Raw genomic sequence first — 8,660 nt, 5'->3', positions numbered from 1 at the left:
AGCAGCAACACACACACACACACAGCTTATGGCGGAAATAAGTGTCAGAGAAGAAGAAGAAGCTGAACACCCGACCAAACCCGCCGGGTCACTGCTCCTTTGTTCTCCTGTTCATGGAGCTTCATTTATGTCTTTATTATTCAATCACAAAAAATATTTTCAATCAAAAAAAGAAAATTTAAAAAGTTGACTTCATTAAAAATAATATTTCCAATTGATAGCACGAGGGTACATTTTAAAGTGCAGGTCATAAAGTAGGCCTAGATAAGACAGCTGAGTCTGATCCTGAGAACCGTTAGTTCAGAAACAACAGATGACAATGATTTCAGAAAAGCAGATAATTAAACTGTGAACACAATCAAACCCACTAGATTAACAAAAAGCTCAAATATTACAATAATTATGAATACAACTATATGTATATTGCCTTCTTTCAAAATATCTACAGCATAACAGAATATATTCAACCAATCAATCTTTAGACATGAAAGGAACTTCATACAAAGAAAACAGTCCAAAACACATTACAAAAGCTGTTTAAAAGAAATCTAACTCCAACATATACTTTAGACTAATGAACTCCATAATGATAATATAAGCTAAACTTAAAAATGAATATATATATATATATATATATATATATAAATATAAATCTCTTCCTCACCCTCCGCGGGCGGTCTCTTTTTTCCTCCAAGCTCAGGTCCTCTACCAGAGGCCTGAGATCTTGAGGGTTCTGCGCAGTATCTTTGCTGTTCCTAGAACTGCACTTTTCTGGACTGAGATGTCTGATGTATTTTCTGGGATCTGCTGGAGCCACTCCTCCAGTTTGGGGGTCACTGCCCCGAGTGCCCCAATGACCACGGGCACCACTGATGCCTTCACCCTCCAGGTTTTCTCCAACTCTTCTCTGAGCCCCTGGTATTTCTCTAGCTCCTCGTGTTCCTTTTTCCTGATGTTGAAGTCGCTTGGTATTGCTATGACAACCACAACGGCTTTCCTCTGCTCTTTGTCCACCACCACAATGTCTGGTTGGTTCTCCATTACCATTCTGTTCGTCTGTATCTGGAAGTCCCACAGGATCTTGGCTCGGTCATTCTCTACCACCTTTGGAGGTGTTTCCCACTTTGACCTTGGGGTTTCCAGCCCATACTCTGCCCAGATGTTCCTGTACACTATACCAGTCACTTGGTTATGGAGCTCCATGTAAGCTTTCCCTGCCAGCATCTTACACCCTGCAGTTATGTGCTGGATTGTCTCATTGGCCTCTTTGCACAGTCTAACCTGGGGTCTAGTCTGGTGTGGTAGATCTGGGCCTCTATTGCTCTGGTGCTCAAGGCCTGCTCCTGTGCAGCCATGATGAGTGTCTCTGTGCTGTCCTTTAGTCCAGCTCTGTCTAGACATTGGTAGGATTTCCTGATATCCGCCACTTCAGTTATGTTTCGGTGGTACATCCCATGTAGGGGCTTGTCCTCCCATGATGGAACCTCCAGCACCTCATCTTCTGTTCCCCATTGTCTGAGACATTCACTGAGCATGTCATCTGTTGGAGCCTTGTCCTTGATGTACTTATGGATCTTAGATGTTTCATCCTGGATAGTGTCTCTCACACTCACTAGTCCTCGTCCTCCTTCCTTACGGCTAGCGTACAATCTCAGAGTGCTGGATTTGGGGTGGAACCCTCCGTGCATGGTTAGGAGCTTTGGCGTCTTAAGATCTGTGGTCTGTATCTCATCCTTTGGTCAGCTTATTATTCCTGCAGGGTATCTGATTACTGGCAGGGCGTAGCTGTTTATTGCCCGGGTCTTGTTCTTGCCATTGAGCTGGCTTCTTAGGACCTGTCTTACTCGTTGGAGGTATTTGGCCGTAGCCGCTTTCCTTGTCACCTCTTCGAGGTTGCCATTTGCTTGTGGGATTCCGAGGTACTTGTAACTGTCCTCAATGTCTCCTATTGTTCCTTCTGGGAGTGAGACCCCTTCTGTGTGGACTACCTTCCCTCTCTTAGTCACCATCAACCACACTTCTCTAGTCCGAATGACATCCCAATGTCTGCACTGTATATCCGGGTGGTATAGATCAGTGAGTCTATGTCTCGCTCATTCTTAGCGTACAGCTTGATGTCATCCATGTAGAGGAGGTGACTGATGGTGGCCCCGTTCCTGAGTCGGTATCCATAGCCAGTCTTGTTGCTTATTTGGCTGAGGGGGTTCAGGCCTATGCAGAACAGCAGTGGGGATAGGGCGTCTCCTTGGAATATGCCACATTTGATGGAGACTTGTGCAAGTGGCTTGCCATTGGCTTCAAGGGTGGACCACAGCAACCTCCCTGAAAAGAATCCAGTTACCATCACAGTGGCAGACGTCCAAGAAAGAGCCTCAGGTATGAAAAACTGGACAGCGTCTGGAGAGCCTGCGGAGGGTGAGGAAGAGATTTTTTTTAAATATATATATATATATATATATATATACAGTATATGTAATGCCAATCAGTGTTCTACATGTTTAGAACTGTCACTGGAATAAATAAAACTATCTACAAACAGTAAAATCATTAGAATTAGTTGTAGAACATTACATTTAAAATTATATAAAGTAGAGAAAACTGTACTTTATGATAATACCTAATAGATTTTACAATCAAGATGTTTCCCACAAGTTATATCTCAGCTAATGTTTGTACTGGTGCAGAAAGGCACCAACATACAGTATCTATGTTAATATGATGATATTAATGCTTTGTGATGCCCTTGAACAAAGTGTCAACATGATTTCTGTAATTCACATAAATAAAGACCTCAGATGTGTCAGAATAATGAAATAATGAAAAGTCTAAATCATATTTTTGACTTAATAAACAGCTGGTTTCTCTCTGTTCTCAACTTCAGAGACAAACTGGAGGGTGTTTACACTGTAAATGATATTACTATGAATGTGATTCTTTGATTTGTTCTATAAATCATGTGATGTAATGACCACTGCTGAGATAGTTGTGTTTCAACACCACGTTTAGAACATATTGCACACCATGTGACGTCTGGAGAAAGAAGACAATGCAGAGAGCAGTGAAAAAGTCAGTTTACATTGTTACAGAAGACTGAAAGTCTTATGCCATGTGGGAGGAGCCACAGATAACAACTGGATAAAACACATGGGAACCAGAGTTCTGGGCTCTTCTACTGGGAATCTACACGTTTGTAAGATAGCCAATAGAAGGCCTCAGCTGTGTCTATGATAAGTATTCTGTTTTCCTGCTTTTGATAAATAAATAATTGATTATTGGTTCTCTAAACTTTGTGTCTGTTAAATCTGTTCATATCTCAGGCTGAACACTGGCAGCTCTTATCTGCCTAAACAATAACACAAATTAAAAAAGTTTACTTTGAAAGAAAACAAAAATTCCCTGTTTTTTGTGCAAATTTTTTTTTCTGAATTATCGAGATACTTGGAAATCCATCCTAAGACGACTCGCTGCACGCTTCAACTCTCGACCCATTCCAGGTCAATTACGGTGATCCTGGAGAAACGCTGCTATGCGTAAAGTCCATAGACTAATTATAATGCCATCAATATTATGGCTTAAAGACAGAACTATCCAGTGTCTTAAACCAAGTTGAGTGTACATTTTTATATAAATAAAGAAATAAATGCATCTGTTGTTTCAAATGCCCTTTGAGTTCAGGAACAAAAATTCACTAAAAACAGAAAAAAATAGTCAGAAAAACAAAAGCAAGAAATTGAAAAAATTAGATTAAAGTTGAAAAGACAAAATTAAAGTAGAACTTTGGAAAATAAACTAAAAATACATTATGGTGATGAAAGTCAAAGGTTCGTTTATAAAGCTGACAAGGGTCATTACCAAGGGGAATGGAAACACATCTTTGATCTGCCAGGGTTTGTGAAGGACTCAAACACACCTTAAATAGTGACAGAAGGTAATCAGGAGATGAGGAACACCTGAGTGGAGACACGAGGGAGGAGTCTACACACTCTCTCACACGTGTTGACACAAACATGACCAAACAGGGAATAATCATTGCTGCTCATTTTAAGTTTCCTGATTGAATCTATCAAAGGGATCAATAATCCATAATCACATCTAATGATAATTACAAAACAAGACAGACCGACTGACTTATTGAAAGTGAAGCTTACGAAAAAAGTGTGGCAAACAAAAGAAGGAGCCACGCCCACAATCTTCAAATCATGAGAATGAAACTGAAGCATTTGGCCACGCCCCCTTACATAAAATAACTGAACGAGGAGCCCCTGACTGCAGCCTGCAATTCAGAGCAGCGCTCAATGTTCAACAAACCAATCGCGTTCTGACTTACCCTAACCCTTACCCCTTACCCTAACCCTTACCCTTACCCTTACCCTGACCTTAACCCTTACCCTGACCCTGACCCTAACCCTAACCCTAACCCTTACCCTTACCCTTACCCTTACCCTGACCCTTACCCTAACCCTTACCCTAACCCTTACCCTTACCCTAACCCTTACCCTTACCCCTGACCCTTACCCTAACCCTTACCCTAACCCTTACCCTTACCCTTACCCTGACCTTAACCCTTACCCTGACCCTGACCCTAACCCTAACCCTAACCCTTACCCTTACCCTTACCCTTACCCTGACCCTTACCCTAACCCTTACCCTAACCCTTACCCTTACCCTAACCCTTACCCTTACCCCTGACCCTTACCCTAACCCTTACCCTAACCCTTACCCTTACCCTAACCCTTACCCTTACCCCTTACCCTTACCCTAACCTAACCCTTACCCTTACCCTAACCCTTACCCTAACCCTTACCCTTACCCTAACCCTTACCCTTACCATATTGTTTTTTTTTCTATGCCTATAGAATTATGTAACATATAAAATTATTTGTATGGCACGATTTATTTATTTTGAGGTTGATTATTTTAAACTGTATGAGAATCACACAGCACAATAGCATGCCGCATTGAGCTCCGCCCCAAACTGCGGACTGCAGTCAGTGGTACTTCAACTGAACAAGTAATGGAAGAACACCTAAACACACAGAGGCTGTGACATCATCAACCCTTCACATCGGCAGTTTGAACAGGAAGTGATGAAGATTAAGAAAGACCTCCACTCTCATCTTCTATAAAACTATTCAACATTTCCTCTTATTTATTGATTACTCAGTAATCATTGGTTAAAACTATTACATTTGGAAAAGCTGTGCATTGATTACACTTTTTTACAATAAGAAATCAACTTCAAAATAAAATTCTACTCTTGCTGAAGAAAATGCCAGGGACGGCTAATGGGGTCCCAACCCACGATTTAAGAACTTCTGCTCTACTTCATCTTCCCAGCTCCTCTTTAACCTCCATCTGGTAATCTCCACCATTACATCATCATCGTCGTCGTCGTCATCATCATCATTGGAAATTTAAGCTGGAGTGAAACTCATGTTAGTTCAGAAATTCATTAAGAAAAACTCAAGTGGATCCATCCAGTAACAAAAGGACATTATGTACCAAAACCAAGGGTTCTCAACCTTTGGGTCAGGACCCCATTTGGGTCCCCACATGCCTCCAAGAAACTAAGAAAGTCTTCTGAACAATTTGAGACCATTTTTGCTTATTTTTACCCTTTTTCTGCAACTCCACTAAACTCACCATATTTTAACCTATTTTCATCACTTTTTCTTGCCATATTTTTGCTCATTTTAATGTATTTTTGCTCATTTTAATGCATTCTGACACTTCTACATCACATTTCAATGACTTTTCTGCACATTTTTTCCAATTTCCAGACATGTTCAGCACTTATAAACCATTTCTACTACTTTTCCCACTAATGTCACACATATGTTGACTCATTATTGTCACTTTTAACCTCTTTTCACCATATTTCATGATTATTTTTGACAATTTAACCACATTCACCATTTGTCATGCCTATTATTTGCCAGTTCAAACTAATTGTTTCTACTTTATAAATTAAATTACCCCAACACCTCCTCCCTTCATTTCTGCCACTTTTAAGCCACTATTGACACTGAACCATTTTACCACTTTTTCTGTCTGTTTTAATCCACTCTAATTTACAACTTTTAGCCAATTTCTGTGGTTTTTAAAATCCCATTTCACCACCTTTTCAACCATTTTTGGTCACATTGAACCATTTTATTAGTGATTAAAACCATGATTTCCATCTTTAAGATGACTATAATAATAATAATAAACGTTCCTGGATAACAGTGGATATTATTCAGATGAATAAATAAATGTGGTTATCACAGATTCATAGAACAATGGACCATCATTTTACTGACTTTATGGATGGACCCCAAAAATCTCTCCTTTATTCCCCCTTATAGATGGTCCTGTCTCCACATGACTGTTCTTCAATGTTCATGTCTGTGTTCAACCACCTTCAGCTACAGTGGGGGTCCCTGCTCTCTGGAACCTTTATTTTGGAGGGTCGTGGGTTGAGAGTTTTGAGAACCACTGTTTTAACTGTTAACAGTAAAAACTACAGTCTGATGGAAAATACTGTAAGATACAAACCAGTTTAAAACTGCCAAACCAGTCCAGTGATTTTATTTTACTTTAATCTAGTGCAGCAGTACTAATGTAAAATACTTATAAACCATATAAAGCAGGGCACTGTACTACACTACTATATAATGGTGGTGTTGTGCTGCCACCTGGTGGTAATTACTTGACTTTGGGTTTGTGTCCTGTCTGTTACTTTCACTAGTATGATATTCATCTATTAGTCATTTATTTTCTATTTTTTACAGAGTTGATCTTATTTTTATTTTTAGCTTTTACGGAATTATTAAAAGTTCTTTGTAACATCTATCTATAAAAGCAAGGAATCTCTGTCTGTCTGTCTGTTCCTCAAATATCTTTGTGAATGACCGGAGACTTTCAACATGGCTGCTGCTTGGTTCAAGGCCAAGGGTGTGCAACGTTTGATTTGTTTGGACTGCAATGGTAACATTAATGAATTATTTAATACAATTGTTTTAAATGCAGCTTTGCAGAACAGCTCAATGTTGACAGGTAATCATGGTTGAAAGCTGAGTAGAATCTACAGGAGTGACTGCACAAAAGGCTTTTAAAAACGACTAAAGTGGGTCTATAGCCTAAAATCAATCTCAATCAATCAATCTTTTATTTGTATAGCGCCAAATCATAACCAATGGTATCTCAAGGCACTTTACAGTAGAGCAGTCTTAAGGACGGACTCTTCATTTTATGGATACACACATATGCATATATACGTATATACACATACATATGTATCCCACACCCAACATGAATTCATCATGGCGGCAAGGAAAACCTTCTGTTAAGCAGCAGGAACCTTGTGTGGATCCCATTCCTATGATGAACAGCCATCCACGTTATGCTGTGTTGGGTGTGTGCAGAGGAAAGGGTGGAGACAGAGTTGTTGAGACTCTGTAACTCCACACTGAGGATCCCACGGACCTGCAAGACAAAAGCCAGAAGGAGTACAGGAGCAAACACACAAGGGAAGAAGCAGACATAGAGGGAGTGTTAGAGAGAGGAATGGGACCCTCTCCGGTCCCTCTCTAACCTAAATGACCTCTCTCTTAACGCCCTCTCCAACCTCTCTCCAACCGAGCATGCCAGACCCCCCCCCCCCGGCAGTCTATGCCTATTACATCTTAACTATGAGCTATGAGCTGGTTCCTAACTAAAAGCTTTACCAAAGAGGAATGTTTTGAGCCTAACCTTAAAGGTAGAGAGGGTGTCTGCCCCCCGAACCGTGGTTGGTAGATGGTTCCAGAGAAGTGGGGCCTGATAACTGAAAGCTCTTCCTCCTATACTACTTTTAGAGACAAATGGAACAACGAGTAGTCCAGCATTTTGAGAGCGTAGTGTTCTGGGGGGATTGTATGGCACTACAAGCTCCTTGAGATAGACTGGTGCCTGTCCATTTAGGGCTTTATAAGTGAGAAGAAGAATCTTGAATTCTATTCTATATTTTATGGGAAGCCAATGCAGAGAGGCTAATACAGGAGTAATGTGATCTCTTCTCCTAGTTTTAGTCAGTACACGTGCTGCAGCATTTTGAACCAGCTGAAGTGTCTTAAGCGACTTGCTCGGGCAGCCTGCTAAAAGAGAATTACAATTTTGGTCCATCCAGGCCCTAATGTCCTTTAGACAGGCCTCAAGTTTAGATAGCTGATTTGTCTCACCTGGCTTCATTGATACATACAGTTGGGTATCATCAGCATAGCAGTGAAAGTTAACAGAGTATTTTCTCATAACATTACCAAGGGGGATCATATAGATACAGAAGAGGATTGGACCTAGCACAGAGCCCTGAGGAACCCCGTAGCTTACTTTAGTGTACACAGAAGACTTATTATTCACGTGTACAAACTGGTACCTATCAGATAGGTAGGACTTAAACCAGTTTAGGGCAGTCCCTGTGATTCCAAGTAATTTCTCTAATCTCTCTAGTAGAATATAGTGATCTATAGTGTCAAAAGCTGCACTAAGATCTAATAAAACCAGCACTGAGAGTCGTCCTTCATCTGAAGCCCAGAGTAGATCATTAGTTACTTTAACTAAAGCAGTCTCTGTGCTGTGTTGAGCTCTAAAACCTGACTGGAAGTCCTCGAACAGGCTGTTGTTTTGAAGGAAGTCACAGA

The sequence above is a fragment of the Gouania willdenowi genome, chromosome 6 (genome assembly GCF_900634775.1).
Source record: "Gouania willdenowi chromosome 6, fGouWil2.1, whole genome shotgun sequence".
In the NCBI taxonomy this organism is placed as follows: domain Eukaryota; kingdom Metazoa; phylum Chordata; class Actinopteri; order Blenniiformes; family Gobiesocidae; genus Gouania; species Gouania willdenowi.
The sequence above is the reverse complement of the archived record's forward strand: the minus strand, read 5'-3'. Positions refer to the sequence as shown.